The sequence below is a fragment of the Triturus cristatus genome, chromosome 3_1, assembly GCF_964204655.1.
Source record: "Triturus cristatus chromosome 3_1, aTriCri1.1, whole genome shotgun sequence".
Lineage (NCBI taxonomy): Eukaryota > Metazoa > Chordata > Amphibia > Caudata > Salamandridae > Triturus > Triturus cristatus.
The window spans coordinates 10,153,615-10,175,289 of NC_140583.1; positions in this window are offsets into that span (position 1 = coordinate 10,153,615).

Sequence of the window (21,675 nt, forward strand, 5' to 3'; positions counted from 1 at the left end):
CCAGAAAAGCTTAGGCGAAAATGGGACCTTTTACTTCCCTGCCTTCTGTTTGCATACAGAGAGGTTCCACAGAAGGGGGTTGGTTACAGCCCATTTGAACTTCTGTTTGGGCATCCTGTAAGAGGTCCATTATGTTTGGTGAAAGAGGGCTGGGAGTTACCTCTCAAACCTCCCAAACAGGATGTGATGGACTATGTACTTGGTCTCCGCTCCAGGATGGCCGAATACATGAAGAAGGCAACTAAAAACCTGAAGGCCAGCCAAGAACTTCACAAAATTTGACATGACCAAAAGGCTGTGCTGACTGTGTACCAGCCAGGACAGAAAGTGTGGGTGTTGGAGCCTGTGGCCCCAGCAGCTCTCCAAGACAAGTGGAGTGGCCCCCATACCATTGTTGAGCAAAAGGGAGAAGTCACCTATCTGGTGAATCTTGGAACTCCCAGGAGCCCCCTTAGGGTGCTCCATGTCAACAGATTGAAACCATATGTTGACAGGGCTGACATGGGCTTGCTCATGGCAACTGATGAGGAACAGGAGGAGGAGAGTGACCCTCTCCTTGACCTGCTCTCACAGAACCATGATGATGGGTCAGTAGATGGTGTTGCTTTGGCAAGCAGCCTCACTGATCATCAGCAAACTGAATGCAGACACGTTTTGCAACAGTTTAGACATATGTTTAGCCTGACCCCTAGTCAGACTTCCTGGTGCACCCATGAGGTGGCCACTGGAGACAGTCTGCCTGTCAAGAGTAAAATCTACAGGCAACCCCACCATGTCAGGGACTGTATCAGGACTGAAGTCCAGAAAATTTTGGAACTAGGTGTGATTGAGCCTTCAGATAGCCCTTGGGCTAGTACCACTTTATGGTTATGCCCTTTGGTTTGAAGAATGCACCTGCCACTTTTCAGAGGTTGGTGAACAAAGTTCTGACAGGGATGGAAACTTATTGCTCAGCTTATCTAGATGATATTGCTGTCTTTAGTTCCTCCTGGCAGGATCACCTGGTCCACCTCAGAAATGTTTTGGAGGCTCTGCAAAAAGCAGGCCTCACTATCAAGGCCAACAAGTGCCAGATAGGGCAGAGTCAGGATGTGTACCTGGGCCACTTTGTAGGTGGAGGCCAGGTTCAGCCTTTACAGAGCAAAATCCAAACCATCATGGAATGGGTTGCTCCAACCACCCAGGCACAGGTGAGAGCCTTCTTAGGCCTGACTGGGTACTATAGGAGGTTTGTTAAGGGATATGGATCTATAGTGACCCCCTTAAATGATCTTACCTCAAAGGAAATGCCAAAAAAGGTTCAGTGGACAGCTAGCTGTCAGAAGGCATTTTAAGACCTAAAGCAGGCCGTGTTCACTGCCCCCATCTTACAGAGTCCAGACTACACCAACAAGTTCATTGTCCAAACAGATGCTTCTGAGCTGGGTGTGGGAGCTGTACTGTATCAACTGAATGCTGAAGGTCAAGACCAGCCAGTAGCTTTTATAAGCAGAAGGCTGACCCCTAGAGAGGAACGTTGGTCAGCTATAGAGAGGGTGGCCTTTGCTGTGGTGTGGGCCCTGAAGAAGCTGAGGCCATACTTGTTTGGCACTCACTTCATAGTTCAGACTGACCACAAGCCCCTCCTATGGCTCAAACAGATGAAAGGTGAAAACCCAAAACTTTTAAGGCGGTCCATTTCCCTACAGGGAATGGACTATACAGTGGAACATAGACCTGGGACCCAACATGCCAATGCAGATGGACTCTCAAGGTATTTCCACTTAGAACATGAAGACTCAACTGGTCAAGGTTAGTTTAATGTCCCTGCGTTTGGGGGGGGGGGGTTGTGTAGGAGAGTAGGATCTGCACTTATGTTGCCCCCACTTTTTTTCTGATGTTTACACTGGTTTCTGGGTATAGTCTGGCTGGGTCCCTGCCAATCAGGGCACCAGCCTCTCTGTTCTCTCTAAACAACTTGGAGTGCATATTAGATGCACAAGTGATTGGATTCTGTGGTACCTTATGAGCCCCTAGTATATGGTACCTTAGGTCCCTAGGCCTTGTCTCTTCTCAAGTCGATATTCCTAAACCTCTTTTTTAGTATATGGTCTGGTACGCCCCTAGGGCCCCAGCCATATTTGTGCTTAACTTGTTGTGAAATGATGATTTGTGCATATGTCCTTGACTTCTAATCTCATAAAGAGATTAGTAGAGTGTGTTAGAAATAAATACATATATATTTTATATATATACCTATGTGGTGTCCTTTCATTTAGTGATTCAAGATATTATAATGTAAAGCAAGCTGCTTTATATTCCTCTAAAGACTTAGCCTGAAGGCTGCTCTCCACAGCTACCACTAGGATAGCTTTCTTTAAAGGTTGTCTTAAACCTATCTACCAAGAGTCGAATTGGACTGGTGCAAGGTGGCCACTATAACTAGTGACCAGCATATGCCAGGCCAACTTCTCACACTGAATCAGAGACATCGGGATTACAGATGCTGAATCGAGACACCAGGATTACAGATGCTGAATCGAGACACCAGGATTACAGATGCTGAATCGAGACACCAGGATTACAGATGCTGAATCGAGACATCGTGATTACAGATGCTGAATCAGAGACATCAGGATTACAGATGCTGAATCGAGACATCCTGATTACAGATGCTGAATCAAAGACATCCTGATTACAGATGCTGAAGCCGAGATATTGTGATTACAGATGCTGAATCAGAGACGTGTGTGTTGGGGTGCTATAGAGCTCTGCAGGGCCTTAAATACGCATCGCGGAAAAAATCCCAAAATGCAGTATTGTTCTACTCATGCTTTTTGGTTTGTTTTTACAAATTAAGCACTGTCCCGTCCGCCCTGGCGATGTTGAAGCAGATTGCGCTGCGCAATTCATGCCTTGCCCCGGGTGCTGGCATTGGGAATGCAGGCCCCCGATTAGAGCTCGCCCCTGCACTCCTGAGGGGTCGAGGTTCCCCCGCCACCCCCACATACATACTTCACTTTGACTATCCTGATGCTTCATGACTTGTGGAGGGCGAGAGGTGGGCAGTCCTCTCCTCGGACCTGTTGGTTTTTATCTCTATTCATCATTTTGCTATTGGGGTGGTTGGGGGGGGGGTAGGGGGAGGCCTCGGGGTCGGGTGCACTGTGGATTCAGGAGGGCTGCCTCAGCAGCCATCTCACACACAAGGGCTGGCAGGCCACCGAGGGACTTTAAAGGCAGGCCCGGTCTGTTCTGTGTTTCTGAGGCAGATCCAGGCGAGCAGCATATTGGTGTTCACTTTAGACCTGTCTCTTGCACTCTCAGGGGCTGATTTACAAGGAACTGACGCATCTGCATAGATGCGTCAGTTTCCTTGCGCCAGCACCAAATTTCCTTGTGCCACCATGGATGCACTGTGTTTACAATACAGTGCTCCATTTCGCAAGGATTAACAGATGCCTCAGAAACACTGACGCATCTGTTGCCACAAAAGTGACGCAACTCAAGCAATGCGCCACAACAGATAGGTGAGTCGCATACAAAAAGCCCTGCGTCATTCCTTACGCCTGGTCTGAGCAGGCGCAGGGATTCTAACGCAGTGAAGGCATAGAGTTACGCAGTGAAATGTTGTAAATTTCACTGCATCAGTACTACACGACTTTTTGTGTGGGAACGCCCACCCTGCATATATATATCTGGCGCAGGTATAATGTGACGCAGGGTTTTACAACATGATGCATCTCCCTGTTATAAATTTGCCTCTTGTTAGCGCCGCAGTTGCATCAAAAAAAGTGTCTCAATAGTGGCACAAGGAGGCGCAAGGGGCTTGTAAATCTGCCTCTCAGGAGCCAGTCATGATTGTGACCCCCCCAGACTAGGGTGGTAGGTGTAGGCTGCCGCCAGCAGTGCCTGCACAGACAGTAACACGCGTGCACTGCTAGAAACACGACAGACTCCAGGCCCGGTGGGGGCTGCAGCAAAGCAGCTCATTAGAGAGCCATCAGGGGGTATTTACCCTCAGAGCTCGATGGCAAACCGCAGCTTCAGAAAGCAAGTGGCAGACTGTTCCCTGGGGTCTACCTCAGATCACAGAGCTGTCAGCACTGGAGGTGAACAGCCAAGACAGGAGCGGCTGATGAGTAAAACAGCAATAACACACAGAGGAAAGGCCTCTTAGACACAAGCCCTCCTTGGAAAAGGAACCTGCAGGGCGGCTGTATGAGACCCCGCAGAGAGAAACAAACATTACTGGGAGCTGCAGAGAGACTGCATGAGACACTGCAGAGAGAAACAAATATTACTAGGAGTTGGAGAGAGACTGCATGAGACCCTGCAGAGAGAAACAAACATTACTGGGAGCTGGAGAGAGACTTCATGAGACCCCGCAGAGAGAAACAAACATTACTGGGTGCTGCATAGAGACTTCATGACACTATGCAGAACAAAACAAACATTACAGGGAGTTGGAGCGAGACTGCATGAGACCCTGCAGAGAGAAACAAACATCACTGGGAGCTGGCGAGAGACTGCATGAGACCCCGCAGAGAGAAAAAAAACATTGCTGGGAGCTGGAGAGAGACTTCATGACACAATGCAGAGAGAAACAAACATTCCAGGGAGATGGAGAGAGACTGCATGAGACCCTGCAGAGAGAAACAAACATCACTGGGAGCTGGAGAGAGACTGCATGAGACCCCACAGAGAGAAACAAACATTACTGGGCACTGGAGAGAGAATTCATGACACAATGCAGAGAGAAACAAACATTACAGGGAGATGAAGAGAGACTGCATGAGACCCTGCAGAGAGAAACAAACATTTTTGGGAGCTGGAGAGAGACTGCACGAGACTCTGCAGAGAGAAACACACATTTCTGAGTGCTAGAAAGAGAGACTGTGTGAGACCCCACAGAGAGAAACAAACATTACTGGGAGATAGAGGGAGACTACATTAGACAACGCATAGAGAAACAAGTATTACTTGGAGCAGGAGAGAGACTGGGCAAGACCCCGCAGAGACAAACAAACAGCACTGGGTGCTGTAGAGAGAGACTGCATGACACCATGCAGAGAGAAACAGACATTACTGGGAGCCTAGGAGAGACTGCATGAGACCCTGTAGAGAGAAACAAACATTTCTGGGAACTGTAGAGAGAGACTGGGCGAGATCCGCTGAAAGAAAAAAACATTACTTGGAGCTGGAGAGAGACTGCATGAGAACCCGCAGAGATAAAATATTTCTGGGAACTATAGGGAGAGACCGTGCTAGACTCTGCAGAGAGAAACAAACATTACTTGGAGCTGGAGTGGCATATGGTGAGACCCCGCAGAGAACAACAAAAATCAATAGGACACCAGCAGAGAGAAACACACATCACTGGCAGCTGGAGAGAGACTGCACAAGACCCTGCAGAGGGGAACAAACATTAGTAGAAGCTGGAGGGAGACTGCATGAGAACCTACAGAGAGGAACAAGCTTTAGTGGGAGCTGGAGAGAGACTGCACGAGACTCGCATAGAGAAACAAACATTACTGGGATCTGGAGAGAGATTGGACGAGACCCTTAGAGAGAAACAAACATTACTGAAAGCAAGAGAGAGACTGGACAAGACCTGCAGAGAGAAACAAACCTTGCTGGGAGCTCAAGAGATACAGCATGAGACCCGGCAGAGAGAAACAAGCATTATTGGGAGCTGGCAACAGATTGTGCAAGACTCTGCAGAGAGAAACCAACATTACTGAGTGCTAGAAAAGAGACTGCATGAAACCCCACAGAGAGAAACACACATTTGGGGACTGTAGAGAGGCTGCATCAGACCCTGCAGAGAGAAATACACATTACTGGGAGCTGCAGAGAGGCTGCGTGAGACCCTTCAGAAAGGAAGAACCATCACTGGAATCAGGAAAGAGACTGAACGAGACCCCACACAGAGAAACAACCTTTACTGGGAGCTGGAGAGAGACTGCAGGACACCTCACAGAGAGAAACAAACATTACTGGGAGCAGGAGAGAGAGTGGAAGAGACCAGCAGAGAGAAACAAACCTCACTGGGAGTTGGAGAGAGACTGCACAAGACTCTGCAGAGAGAAACAAACATTACTGGGAGCTGGAGAGAGATTGCATGAGATCCTGCAGAGAGAAACAAACATTACTGGGAACTGTAGAGAGAGAATGGGCGAGGCCCGCAGAGATAAAGAAACATCACGGGGAGCTGGAGAGAGACTTCATGACACTATGCAGAACAAAACAAACATTACAGGGAGTTGGAGCGAGACTGCATGAGACCCTGCAGAGAGAAACAAACATCACTGGGAGCTGGTGAGAGACTGCATGAGACCCCGCAGAGAGAAAAAAACATTGCTGGGAGCTGGAGAGAGACTTCATGACACAATGCAGAGAGAAACAAACATTCCAGGGAGATGGAGAGAGACTGCATGAGACCCTGCAGAGAGAAACAAACATCACTGGGAGTTGGAGAGAGACTGCATGAGACCCCACAGAGAGAAACAAGCATTACTGGGCACTGGAGAGAGAATTCATGACACAATGCAGAGAGAAACAAACATTACAGGGAGATGAAGAGAGACTGCATGAGACCCTGCAGAGAGAAACAAATATTTTTGGGAGCTGGAGAGAGACTGCACGAGACTCTGCAGAGAGAAACACACATTTCTGAGTGCTAGAAAGAGAGACTATGTGAGACCCCACAGAGAGAAACAAACATTACTGGGAGATAGAGGGAGACTACATTAGACAACGCATAGAGAAACAAGTATTACTTGGAGCAGGAGAGAGACTGGGCAAGACCCCGCAGAGACAAACAAACAGCACTGGGTGCTGTAGAGAGAGACTGCATGACACCCTGCAGAGAGAAACAGACATTACTGGGAGCCTAGGAGAGACTGCTCGAGACCCTGTAGAGAGAAACAAACATTTCTGGGAACTGTAGAGAGAGACTGGGCGAGATCCGCTGAAAGAAAAAAACATTACTTGGAGCTGGAGAGAGACTGCATGAGAACCCGCAGAGATAAAATATTTCTGGGAACTATAGGGAGAGACCGTGCTAGACTCTGCAGAGAGAAACAAACATTACTTGGAGCTGGAGTGGCATATGGTGAGACCCCGCAGAGAACAACAAAAATCAATAGGACACCAGCAGAGAGAAACACACATCACTGGCAGCTGGAGAGAGACTGCACAAGACCCTGCAGAGGGGAACAAACATTAGTAGAAGCTGGAGCCTACCCCGGCTGGACCCGGAGAGCGAGAAGGACCTCGGGGGTGCTATATCCCTGGGCGAGATTCGTGCAGCGATTAAGCATATGGCCAGGCGAAAGACCCCGGGAGTGGACGGATTGCCCATTGAGTTCTATGCGGCTTGCCCGGATCTGCTAGCGCCACAGCTGCAAGTTCTTTACGGCGAGGCTTGGCGACTTGGGCGCTTACCGGCCTCCGCTCGAGAGGCAATTGTGGTGCCCCTGTTGAATACGGGAGGGGAGGCTGGCGCACGCACGGCGTACCGCCCGCTCTCCATGTTGACGGTGGACTACAAAATCCTGAGTAAAATCTTGGCGTCGCGCCTGTTGACTCATATGACCGCCTTGATCCACCCGGATCAGGCGGGCTTTATCCCTCGGCGTAACACGGCCACGTCGGTGCGACGCTTGCTGCGGGTGATGGAGCTGGACCGGGACATATATCCGGAAGCCTGCACTCTGTCGGTTGATATCGAAAAGGCCTTCGATAGTGTAGAGTGGCCCTATTTATACCGAGTGCTGCGGGCTTTTGGCCTAGGGGACGGCTTTGTGCGCTGGACCACCTTGCTCTATAACGAGGCCACGGCCCGGGTGAAGACGGGGGTCACCATTTCGGCCTCCTACCCGGTGCGGAGGGGGACGAGGCAGGGTTGCTCGCTCTCCCCCTTGTTGTTCCCTCTGGCTATTGAACCACTGGCGGCGCATGCCCGACTGGGGCGTTCTTATGCAGGCGTTCACTTGAGGGGGGATGCCCACTATATCTCTCTGTATGCTGATGATCTGCTGATGTTTTTGGTGGATGCCGAGGGTGCACTGCGTGGGGCGACTGCCTTGTTGGAGGCCTTTGGACGCCTATCTGGGCTCAAGGTCAACTGGGGCAAGACATGCTTGTTCCCGCTGGGACCGGGCGGCCGGGCCCCCCAGTCACTGGGACTGGTCCGATGGGAGGGGGGCTGCCTGCGATATTTGGGGGTTAATATCTACCACACCCAGCCGGATTTGCTGGAGGGGAATATTGGCAGAGCCATTCGCGGCTTGCGGGGTAGCATGAGTTTCTGGAGTACGCTCCCACTTTCGTGCGCCGGGAGGGTGGCGCTGTTGAAGATGGTGGCGTTGCCATGACTCCTCTATTTCTTTCGCACCCTACCTATATGGGTGCCTGCGTCATACATCCAACGGCTCAGGGCGATGTCCACGGGCTTCATTTGGGGCTCAGGGAGAAGGCGGGTGGCTTTGACCACCCTGCGGTGGCCGAGAGCGGAAGGGGGCCTGGCAGTCCCGGACTTCGAGTGGTACTATCTGGCGGCCCAACTCCAGTGGCTTACGCAGGCGGTTGCCAGGGAATACAGGGGCCCGGAGGGCCCACAGGGCAGGTTGATTCCACGGCATGTGCTAGCCTTCATAGTCTTGCAGCAGAGGCTGGACCTTGCCCTGCTTACGTTGGAGGAGCGTACACTCCGGCTGTGTTGGAACCGGTGCCAGAGGAGGGCGGCGATACCTCGCCCCTACGCCCCGGAGATTCCTTTGGGAATGTGTACGGCGTTCCCGCATGGAGGCGACTGGTCTGGGCTGGCTGTTTGGGAGGAGTTGGGCGTGCAGATGGTGGGCGACTTATTCCGGGAGGGGGTGCTGCTGCCTTTCCAGGAGTTGCAGGACTCCTATGGGCTCCCACGTGGGGACTTTTTACTTCATTCGGCCCTGGTAGCGAGCCTTCAGCGGCACTGGAATGCGGGGCTCTCGGAGCCACCGGTCGCTGCAGGTTGCCAATATGTAGTGATGGCGGCGGGGACATCCAAGGCCATTACTTGTCTCTACCGCAGACTGTCGTCGGAAGGCCTACCGCCCCTTGCCGCCTTGAGGGGCAAGTGGGAATTGGACCTTGAGAAACCGATCCCCGAGACTACCTGGACCACGCTGGTGCGGCGGGCCTGGAAGGGAACGCGCAATGCCCGGTTCCAGTTGGTTCAATTTTTTACGTTGCACAGGGCATATTTGACGCCGGTTAAAATATTGCAATATTTTGGGGGTGCGCACTCGCAATGCCCGCGGTGCGGAAGAGAGGGTGCTGATTTTTGTGACATGTTTTGGTCCTGCGCTCAGTTGGGTGATTATTGGGCAGAGGTTATGGATTGCCTAAATCAGGTGACGGACCGTGTTATTGACCCGGACCCGGGGGCCTGTTTACTGATTTGGTTCCCACACACCCGCCGGACGAAGGTCACTAGCAAGTTTTACGACTTAGGATTGATAATGGCCAAGAGGGAACTGACTATGCACTGGAAGTCCAGGACGGGGCCTAGCGTCTTGCGGTGGAGGGCGGCCTTTGCGCGTTGGGCGGGGGCGGAGGGTGCGCTCCGGTTGCAATTAGCTCTTCGGAGGGATGATGAAAAGGCGCTGGCGACGGCCCGTGCGTGGGAGGCGCTGGTGGTGGAACTTCAGGGGCTGATGGCTAACAACGGGACAGAGGGGGACACATCTGGCGGGCAGGAGGAGGCGGTGAACGGGGAGTAGCAGGGGAGTAGTAGCGAGCGCTGGAAACAAGGGTGTGGCTAAGCGAGAGGGAAAGCCATGGTTCTCTAGTGGAGGGTGGGCACCCATATCTGATTTATGGCAGGGAGGGGGCGCATCAGGAGCGAGGCGAAAGACAGGAGGCACACTGACATGGGGTGGGGAGGGAGGGGGGAGGGCCCGTATGGGCTGGAAGCTTATTCTACCGGATATTGGCTGGTAACTCTGTATGTGCAATACATTCTTTGACCGGGGAGGAAGCGGGGTTTGTCCTGAGTTGTTGCTATGAAAACAATAAAAAATGTTTCAACAAAAAAAAAATAGTAGAAGCTGGAGGGAGACTGCATGAGAACCTACAGAGAGGAACAAGCTTTAGTGGGAGCTGGAGAGAGACTGCACGAGACTCGCATAGAGAAACAAACATTACTGGAATCTGGAGAGAGATTGGACGAGACCCTTAGAGAGAAACAAACATTACTGAAAGCAAGAGAGAGACTGGACAAGACCTGCAGAGAGAAACAAACCTTGCTGGGAGCTCAAGAGATACTGCATGAGACCCGGCAGAGAGAAACAAGCATTACTGGGAGCTGGCAACAGATTGTGCAAGACTCTGCAGAGAGAAACCAACATTACCGAGTGCTAGAAAAGAGACTTCATGAAACCCCACAGAGAGAAACACACATTTGGGAACTGTAGAGAGGCTGCATCAGACCCTGCAGAGAGAAATACACATTACTGGGAGCTGCAGAGAGGCTGCGTGAGACCCTTCAGAAAGGAACAGCCATCACTGGAATCAGGAAAGAGACTGAACGAGACCCCACACAGAGAAACAACCTTTACTGGGAGCTGGAGAGAGACTGCAGGACACCTCACAGAGAGAAACAAACATTACTGGGAGCAGGAGAGAGAGTGGAAGAGACCAGCAGAGAGAAACAAACCTCACTGGGAGTTGGAGAGAGACTGCACAAGACTCTGCAGAGAGAAACAAACATTACTGGGAGCTGGAGAGAGATTGCATGAGATCCTGCAGAGAGAAACAAACATTACTGGGAACTGTAGAGAGAGAATGGGCGAGGCCCGCAGAGATAAAGAAACATCACGGGGAGCTGGAGAGAGACTTCATGACACTATGCAAAGAGAAACAAACATTACAGGGAGCTGGGGAGAGACTGCATGAGACCCTGCAGAGAGAAACAAACATTACTGGGAGCTGGAGAGAGAGAGACGGGCGAGCCCCACATAGAGGACAAAACATTACTCAATTCAAAAGAGAGACTGGACGATACCCGCACAGAGAGAAACAAGCATTATTGGGAGCTCTAAAGATATTGCACGAGACCCTGCAGAGAGAAACAAACATTACTGGGAACTGTAGAGAGAGAATGGGCGAGGTCCGCAGAGATAAAGAAACATCACAGGGCGCTGGAGGGAGACTTCATGACACTATGCAGAGAGAAACAAACATTGCAGGGAGCTGGGGAGAGACTGCATGAGACCCTGCAGAGAGAAACAAACACTACTGGGAGCTGGAGAAAGAGAGACAGGCGAGCCCCGCAGTGAGGACAAAACATTACTGAATCCAAGAGAGAGACTGGACGAGACCCGCACAGAGAAAAACAAAGTTTACTGGGAGCTCAAGAGAGACTGCATGAGACCCGAGAGACAGAAACAAGCATTACTGGGATCTGGAGAGAGACTGCACAAGACTCTGCAGAGATAAACAAACATTACTGAGAGCTAGACAGAGACTGCACAAGACTCTGCAGAGACAAACAAACTACTGAGAGCTGAAAAGAGACTGCACAAGACTCTGAAGAGAGAAACAAATATTACTGCGAGCTGGAGAGAGACTGAATGAGACCACACAGAGAAACACACATCACTCTTAGCTGGAGAGAGACTGCACTAGACTCTACAGAGAGAAACAAACATTACTGGGTGATACAAAGAGAGACTGTATGAAACCCCGCAGAGAGTAACAAACATTTGGGAGCTGCAGAGAGACTGCATGAGACCTCACTGAGAGAAACAAACATTACTGGGAGTTGGAGAGAGACTACATGAGACACTGCAGCAAGAAACAGACATTACTGGGAGCAGGAGAGAGACTGCACAATATCCTGCAGAGAGAAACAAAGAATACTAGGAAATTTAGAGAGAGACTGGGTGAGACCTGCAGTCCACAGAGAGAAACAAACATCACTGGGAGCTGTAGAGAGAGACTGCACAAGACCCCACGAGACACTGCAGAGAGAAACAGACATTACTGGGAGCAGAAGAGAGACTGCACAATACCCCGGAGAGAGAAACAAAGATTTTGGGAGCTGGAGAGAGACTGAATGAGACTCTGCAGAGAGAAACAAACATAACTGGAAGCAGAAGAGAGAGTGGACGAGACCCGCAGAGACAAACACACATCACTGGGAGCTGGAGAGAGACTGCATGAGACCCTGTAGAGAGGATCAAACATTACTGGGAACAGGAGAGAGACTGGACAAGACACGCAGAGAGAAACAGCATTACTGGGAGCTGTAGAGAGACTTTGTAAAGTAGTATAAATGTTTTTTGAAAATGGGTATGTAATGTGGGATGGATGAGCAAATAACCATTGAACTCTTTATATGCAATTGTGACATTTTTTGCATTAGTAATTGTGTTTTATATGTTTTTATATCTTTACCAATAGATAATTGTTGTCAAATATTTAAAGTCCTTAGGAAGGTGGTCATACCGAGTTTCATGCACTGAAACGCTGCGTCGACAACTCTTCGATCCTTGTTTTTTAACTGTACACAGGTTGTAAAAAGTGCCAGTCATTTTAATGTTTTTTAAAAAAGAAAACACATGGATGATTTAATTTGTTTTTAATTCATGTACATTGAAGTGTAGATTGCCTTTGGATACAACAAGAGGTCATCGTGTGATCAAATATTAGTATCTGCTAAGCTGTGTATTTTTAATAAGAGATGTTTTTTAATATATATTTTTTATACTGCTAAAACTATAAAATGTTATAATATTGCATATAATCTGTGTTCAGTCCTTTAGATTGAAAGGATAAGGTGTGAATAACATGAGTGTGTGATTTAAATATAGTATTTAGTGCCACGTGAGGGACACTATCTTGATTTCTTATTTACTGACCCTGTTCCCTACGTTTCGTAAGAGTACCTCTTACATTATTTGTGGAGCTGTAGAGAGACTGCACAAGACCCCACAGACAGAAACAAATATTTCTGGGAGCTGGAGTGAGACTGCACAATATCCTGCAGAGAGAAACAAAGATTACTAGTCACTTTAGAGAGAGACTGGGTGAGCTCTGCAGAGAGAAAGAAACATTACTTGGAGCTGGAAAGAGACTGCACGAGACCCCACAGAGAGAAACACACACTACTGGGAACTGTAGGGAGAGACCGTGCAAGACCACGCAGAGAGACACAAAAATTGCTGGATGAAGGAGAGAGACTGGACGAGACCCTGCAGGGAGAAACAAACAATACTCAGAGGTGGAGAGCGACTGCACGAGACCCCGCAAAGAGAAACAAACCCTGCTGGTGCTAGAGAGAGAGAATGCAAAAGACTCTGCAGAGAGAAACAAACATTACTGGGACCTGGTTAGAGACTGCATGAGAACCTGCAGAGAGAAACAAACATTACTAGGAGCTGTAGAAAGGCTGGATGAGACACCTCAGAGAGAAACAAACATCACTCGGAGCTGTACAGCCAGAGCTGTGAACAAAGACACATTGGAATGTTGCTGCTCCGGGCTTATACCAGCCATTATAAGCCCGGAGCACTCCATTGTTTTCAATGGAGCTCCCAACATTCCAATGTTCTAATATAGCCTTATAGCCCGCCGTAGCGGGCTATACCGGCTGTTAATGGCCCGCTGCAGCGTTAAAGGCCCGAGCCGAAGGCGAGGGACTTTAACAACAGCAGCGGGACATTAACAGCGGTATAGCCCTGCTACGAAGGGCTATAAGGCTATTAGAACATTCTGCCACTAGAGGGCAGAATGTTCTACCAAAACAAAGCCCTTCAGGGAGCGCGAGGGGATTGAAATCCCCTCAGGCTCCCTGAAGTCTTTGTTCACAGCCAGAGCTGTGAACAAAGACAATCATTGGAATGTTGGAGCTCCGGGCTTATACCAGCCAGTATTAGCCCGGAGCGCTCCATTGTCTTCAATGGAGCTGCCAACGTTCCAATGTTCTAATTAGCCATAACATGATAACAAATGACTGGCACTCTCATTAGATCGTATTGGATATAATAGATGTATTTGATGTGTATAATGTCTACTCATGGTTACAATACCTTGACGTCTCTGTTATCCTGCATTGGAGGAAATAAAAAAGAAGCTTTTCTAAAGTTACAATCCGGATTCGATGGATGTGTAGTCAGAATTTATGCATTTCATAGAATTAAAAGCGATATGTGCTCTTATAAGGACTCTTATAAGGACGTCCAGGGGATCGAATCATTAAGGCCTTTCTTATCACTCTGTAATTTAAAGACCCATCGTTGTTCTTTATTGAACAGGAAGTTCGCCTTGTCCGTGGGGGGACACGGGATAGGTCTTGTCACTAGGTGGAAGTAAGGCATCACTTGGACCTTTGGGTGTAGATCAGAGGTATGCCTCATCCCTGGGTGTTAGTAGGGGTCACTTGGACCTTTGGGCTTGCATCAGAGATACGCCTCATCCCTGGGTGTTAGTGGGGGATCGCTTGGACCTTTGGGCGTGGTACAAAGGCACGAATTGGCCTAGAGTGTTATATAGGGCTACCACCGTGATCTTAGTTTTTTAGCCAAATTGTTTTTCTTAGGATCTGCCAACTGGCAGTGTCTGAAAGAAGTGAAAGGTGGGATTTCACTTTTTCACTTGGATTACTGGGAGTTAGGCAGTCGGTATGCACTACCACTGGGTGTGATATAGGGTATAATTCAGACATTAGGGAAAAAATGTGGTAATTGGTGAGTAAGGTATAGCTTGTTACTGGCCAGAGAGGGCAGATCATTGGAAGAACATTCTCCCCTGTTAGGCTGTAGGCGCTAGGAGAGGGATACGTTTTGGACAAAAGTAATCATGTTTTTCTGTCAACCTTTCTCTGTTAGTCTCTTTTAGATTTTTCCTTTTGATGCATTTATTGATATTGTGGTGCTGTTATATTTTGCAATATGATGCATGTCTAAATGTTATGCCGTGTTAAGTAAGTCTCTGCTTTAATGAAATAATGACCAATTTTTCCAGACCAGAATTTAATGTTTGCTAGTTTACGGTTACAAATCAACTCATACTGCTCTGAACTAACCATTGCAGTCTGTTACAGGTCGTTACTATTTCGTTTGCATTTGCTTATCGTTTAATGTTAAATGTCCTTTCCAATGCATTGATTGTTTATTTTTGCCCGTAACCAGTAGATTGTGTTTGGTACCACCCAGCGTACACTGTTCCCCAAAATTAGAATAGGATTTGTAATCTGTTAAAGAATCTCGAGACAATACAAATTTGCTAAATCCTTAAAACAAGTTTCCCAATCCATCATGGAGACTCAAGCCACATGCAAGCGAGGATCCCCACTCAGGTATGGAAACTGGAGAAGCACTGTCGCGAGGGGCATGTCCATTCCAAAGCCCACACATTTCCCTGGCCAGAGGGGGGAACATTCAATACTAACACCATGGAAGACACAAAACGTACACATGAGCCAGATTCAGAGGATGGGAACAGGCGAGCCACCCTTGCAGTTTTTTGTACCTCAGATACGCAAAGAATCCCAGATAACTCCCAGGGAAATTATAGCAAGGAGGGAGGGGAAAAGGTTTGAACGCCCTTTTTCCGACCTACTCACAGAATGGGTAAGGAAGGGGAGCCGGTTCAACCAGTCCTGCCCAAGAGAGGGGTCGTTTACGTTAGAGGACATGACGATGGCGAAGGATTGCATCAGATACGGGAAGGGAATCCCTACTGGGATTTCCCCTATATGCAGCAATGCCTCGCAAAATGGGAAAGAAAGCAGGCAGATAGGAAAAAGGAGGCAAGGATCAAACGAAGGGAAACAGAAGGGGACCTGGTTGCTGCCAAAATAAAGCCTGCAGCAAGGGTTGGAACAGCAGTAGCTGCGATGGCACGGAAGGCGACAGTGCCAATGGGGGGCACTGCTGCGGAGGTTCAAGAAGGAAACTGCATGTAGTCATAAGGTTCGAGGAAGCAGTTCAGAGAAAACCCCCAAGCTAGAACCAAACCACCCTCTCCTTCATTCTCGTGATCCTAAGTGAACTGCTGGCCCCATGTCCATTGGACGGAAGAGACACCCTCGCTCTCATGTGTTCCATGCTGTCCATCACACTGCGATCTGACTAAGAGCCCACAGTGTCTATCTTGGTATTTAGCGTGCCCCACAGCTTCCTGATTGACACCGGGGCAACAAAGTCTTGTCTAAAAGAAGGGATTGTGCCCTTATCTAGGGATTGCATAGACACACAAGGATTCTCAGGTGCGGTCATTAGGGACCCCGTCTCACAACCCTTGGAGTTAGAAGTGGGAGGGAGTAAGGTGAGGGGAAACTGCTGTATCGTCCCTTGACACCTATTAACCTCCTGGGCAGAGACTAGATAGCAACATTAAATATGACCATCCACTTCTCAAAGCACAGGACATTGATGTGCTCAACTCAAGGGGTTAACCCCAACCAGACTCATGTCCCTGGCACACCCACGAGGTCCGACTGGGCAGCAAGAGCAATACCCACTGACTTGCCAGCCTTTACCAGTGCCGTCCTCATTTTCGTGGCTAACGCCCCTGAGTTGTTTGCATGCAAGCTGCAGTTGCCGTATATGTTTATATTTCACCGGGAGGGTCACTATGATGCTGAACCCACATTGGAAGATCTACTTTGCTTGGAGGCTGTCGAACTATGACCCAAGTATGGGGTACTACTGGCAACAGAGCAGGCAAGCGCAATGTGGGCATGCGTCATCTTCACGGTGACCAGCACCAGCATATGGCAGATAACAGATGACCAGCTGTTTGACAAATTCCTGGGTTCCTCATAGATCATCTTCACTGACCCCATCCTTCTTAGGTTAGAAGTATGGAATGAGGCCCCGCTGTGCCTGGAAGTGCCACTACGTGGCAGAAGCAGGACTTGGCCACTGTGCCACGACAACTGTGGGCCAAAGGACCCTACAATGTAGGGCTCATCAATACCGTGGACCAGGTGAAATATCATTGAGAGCATTGGCCCTCCTGCCGCACGTGCACCAGTATCTATTCTCCAAAGAGGCAGATGAGGGTATAGTGGCCACAATCCAGGCACTAATAGACCAGGGGGTTCTCCACATAGGGGCCTCCCCATGCAACACCCCAATTTTCCCGGTTAAAAAGAGACAGGGCGGAACCTGCCTCCTGGTTCAGGACCTGCGACCCCCTCAATAACATTGTGGTCCCAGAATTCCCAGTGGTACCAGACCCCACAGTAATACTGTCTAGCACACCGGCAGACACGCACTACTTCTCTCTAACAAATATAAAGAATGCGTTCTTCAGCATCCTACTGCACCCTGACAGCCAGTACCTTATGGCATTCACCTTCCGCGGGATCCAGCTATGATACTTGAGGCTATCGCAAGGTACTGCGAACGCCTCAGGGATCCAGCTATGATACTGGAGACTATCGCAAGGGTACTGCGAACGCCCCCGGGATCCAGCTATGATACTGGAGACTATCGCAAGGGTACTGCGAACGCCTCGGGGATCCAGCTATAATACTGGCGACTATCGCAAGGGTACTGCGAACGCCTCGAGGATCCAGGTATGATACTGGAGACTATCGCATGGGTACTGCGAACGCCCCCGGGTTCCAGCTATGATACTGGAGGCTATCACAAGGGTACTGCGAACGCCTCCGGGATCCAGCTATGATACTGGAGACTGTCGCAGGGGTACTTCGAACGCCTCGGGGATCCAGCTATGATACTGGACACTATCGCAAGGGTACTGCGAACGCCCCCGGGATCCAGCTATGATACTGGAGACTATCTCAAGGGTACTGCGAACACCTCCGGGATCCAGCTATGATACTCGAGACTATCACAAGGGTATTGCGAACGCCTCCGGGATCCAGCTATGATACTGGAGACTATCGCAAGGGTACTGCGAACGCCTCCGGGATCCAGCTATGATACTGGAGACAATCTCAAGGGTACTGCGAACGCCTCCGGGATCCAGCTATGATACTGGAGACTATCGCAAGGGTACTGCGAACGCCCCCGGGATCCAGCTCTGATACTGGACACTATCGAAAGGGTACTGCGAACGCCCCCGGGATCCAGCTATGATACTGGAGACTGTCGCAAGGGTTCTGCGAACGCCCCCGGGATCCAGCTATGATACTGGAGACTGTCGCAAGGGTACTGCGAACGCCCCCGGGATCCAGCTATGATACTGCAGACTGTCGCAAGGGTACTGCGAACATCCCCGGGATCCACCTATGATACTGGAGGCTATCGCAAGGGTAATGCGAACGCCCCCGGGATCCAGCTATGATACTGGAGACTATCCCAAGGGTACTGCGAACGCCTCCGGGATCCAGCTATGATACTGGAGACTGTCGCAAGGGTACTGCGAACGCCTCCGGGATCCAGCTATGATACTGGAGACAATCGCAAGGGTACTGCGAACGCCTCTGGGATCCAGCTATGATACTGGAGACTATCGCAAGGGTACTGCGAACGCCCCCGGGATCCAGCTATGATACTGGAGACTGTCGCAAGGGTTCTGCGAACGCCCCCGGGATCCAGCTATGATACTGGAGACTGTCGCAAGGGTACTGCGAACGCCCCCGGGATCCAGCTATGATACTGCAGACTGTCGCAAGGGTACTGCGAACGTCCCCGGGATCCACCTATGATACTGGAGGCTATCGCAAGGGTACTGCGAACGCCCCCGGGATCCAGCTATGATACTGGAGACTATCCCAAGGGTACTGCGAACGCCTCCGGGATCCAGCTATGATACTGGAGACTGTCGCAAGGGTACTGCGAACGCCTCCGGGATCCAGCTATGATACTGGAGACAATCGCAAGGGTACTGCGAACGCCTCTGGGATCCAGCTATGATACTGGAGACTATCGCAAGGGTACTGCGAACGCCTCCGGGATCCAGCTCGGATACTGGAGACAATCGCAAGGGTACTGCGAACGCCCCCGGGATCCAGCTATGATACTGGACACTATCGAAAGGGTACTGCGAACGCCCCCGGGATCCAGCTCTGATACTGGAGACTGTCGCAAGGGTTCTGCGAACGCCCCCGGGATCCAGCTATGATACTGGAGACTGTCGCAAGGGTACTGCGAACGCCCCCGGGATCCAGCTATGATACTGCAGACTGTCGCAAGGGTACTGCGAACGCCCCCGGGATCCAGCTATGATACTGGAGACTGTCACAAGGGTACTGCGAACGCCCCCGGGATCCAGCTATGATACTGGAGACTGTCGCAAGGGCACTGCGAACGCCTCAGCGATCCAGCTATGATACTGGAGATTGTCGCAAGGGTACTGCGAACGCCTCCGGGATCCAGCTATGATACTGGAGACTGTCGCAAGGGTACTGCGAACGCCTCCGGGATCCAGCTACGATACTGGAGACTATCGCAAGGGTACTGCGAACACCTCCGGGATCCAGCTATGATACTGGAGACTGTCGCAAGGGCACTGCGAACGCCTCTGGGATCCAGCTACGATACTGGAGACTATCGCAAGGGTACTGCGAATGCCTCCTGGATCCAGCTACGATACTGGAGACTATCGCAGGGGGTACTGCGAACGCCTCCGGGATCCAGCTACGATACTGGAGACTATCGCAAGGGTACTGCGAACGCCTCCGGGACCCAGCTATGATACTCGAGATTATCGCAAGGGCACTGTGAACGCCTCCGGGATCCAGCTACGATACTGGAGACTATCGCAAGGGTACTGCGAACGCCTCAGGGATCCAGCTAGGATACTGGAGACTATCGCAAGGGTACTGTGAACGCCTCCGGTATCCAGCTATGATGCTCGAGACTATTGCAAGGGTACTGCGAATGTCTCCGGGATCCAGCTATGATACTCGAGACTATCGCAAGGGTACTGCGAACGCCTTCAGGATCCAGCTATGATACTCGAGACTATCGCAAGGGTACTGCGAACGCCTCCGGGATCCAGCTATGATACTGGAGACTGTCGCAAGGGTACTGCGAACGCCCCCGGGATCCATCTATGATACTGGACACTATTGCAAGGGTACTGCGAACGCCCCCGGGATCCAGCTATGATACTGGAGACTATCGCAAGGGTACTACGAACGCCTCCGGGATCCAGCTACGATACTCGAGACTATCGCAAGGGTACTGCGAACGCCTCCGGGATCCAGCTATGATGCTCGAGACTATCGCAAGGGTACTGCGAACGCCTCCGGGATCCAGCTATGATGCTCGAGACTATTGCAAGGGTACTGCGAACCTCTCCGGGATCCAGCTATGATACTCGAGACTATCGCAAGGGTACTGCGAACGCCTTCGGGATCCAGCTATGATACTCGAGACTATCGCAAGGGTACTGCGAACGCCTCCGGGATCCAGCTACGATACTCGAGACTATCGCAAGGGTACTGCGAACGCCTCCGGGATCCAGCTACGATGCTCGAGACTATCGCAAGGGTACTGCGAACGCCTCCGGGATCCAGCTACGATACTCGAGACTATCGCAAGGGTACTGCGAACGCGTCCGGGATCCAGCTATGATACTCGAGACTATCGCAAGGGTACTGCGAACGCCTCCGGGATCCAGCTATGATACTGGAGACTATCGCAAGGGTACTGCGAACGCCTCCGGGATCCAGCTACGATACTGGAGACTATCGCAAGGGTACTGCGAACGCCTCCGGGATCCAGCTATGATGCTCGAGACTATTGCAAGGGTACTGCGAACGTCTCCGGGATCCAGCTATGATACTCGAGACTATCGCAAGGGTACTGCGAACGCCTTCGGGATCCAGCTATGATACTCGAGACTATCGCAAGGGTACTGCGAACGCCTCCGGGATCCAGCTATGGTACTGGAGACTGTCACAAGGGTACTGAGAACGCCTCCGGGATCCAGCTATGATACTCGAGACTATTGCAAGGGTACTGCGAACGCCCCCGGGATCCAGCTATGATACTGGAGACTGGATCACTGACATAATATCGACTACAAAAATATAGACTTACAAAAATATCGATGCCAAAATATAGAATACCAAAATATCGAATTCCTATCTCCAAACAGGAAAGTACAAAAATATCGAATCCAAAATATCGTTGTAAATAATATAGTTAGTCAAAATATCGAATTTTTTAAATGTTTTAAAAGTAATGTAAAATTAATGAAATAATACATATAATTAACTGACACATACTTAAAAATACTTAAATAACATTAAAATTAATAAATAATTAATGTAAGTAAAAAAAAATCTATACATATATATTAACGTAATATTTATTAAAAATATTCAATATTTTCTGCGTAGGATAGCGGGCAGGTAAAATTTACTATTACCACTCCAGTAAGTGGAATAGCAGGGAAAGCGTTGGATAGCAGGAGGGTAAAAATGACTATTCCCACTCCAGAGAATGCAACAGTAGGGAAAGCGTTGGATAGCGGGAGAGTAAAAATTACTATTCCCACTCCAAAGAGTGCAACAGTAGGGAAAGCGTTGGATAGCGTAGGGGTAAAAATTACTATTCCCACTCCAGAGAGTGCAACAGTAGGGAAAGCATTGGATAGCGGGAGGATAAAATTTACTATTCCCACTCCAGTGAGTGCAACAGTAGGGAAAGTGTTGGATAGCGTAGGGGTAAAAATTACTATTCCCACTCCAGAGAGTGCAACAGTAGGGAAAGCATT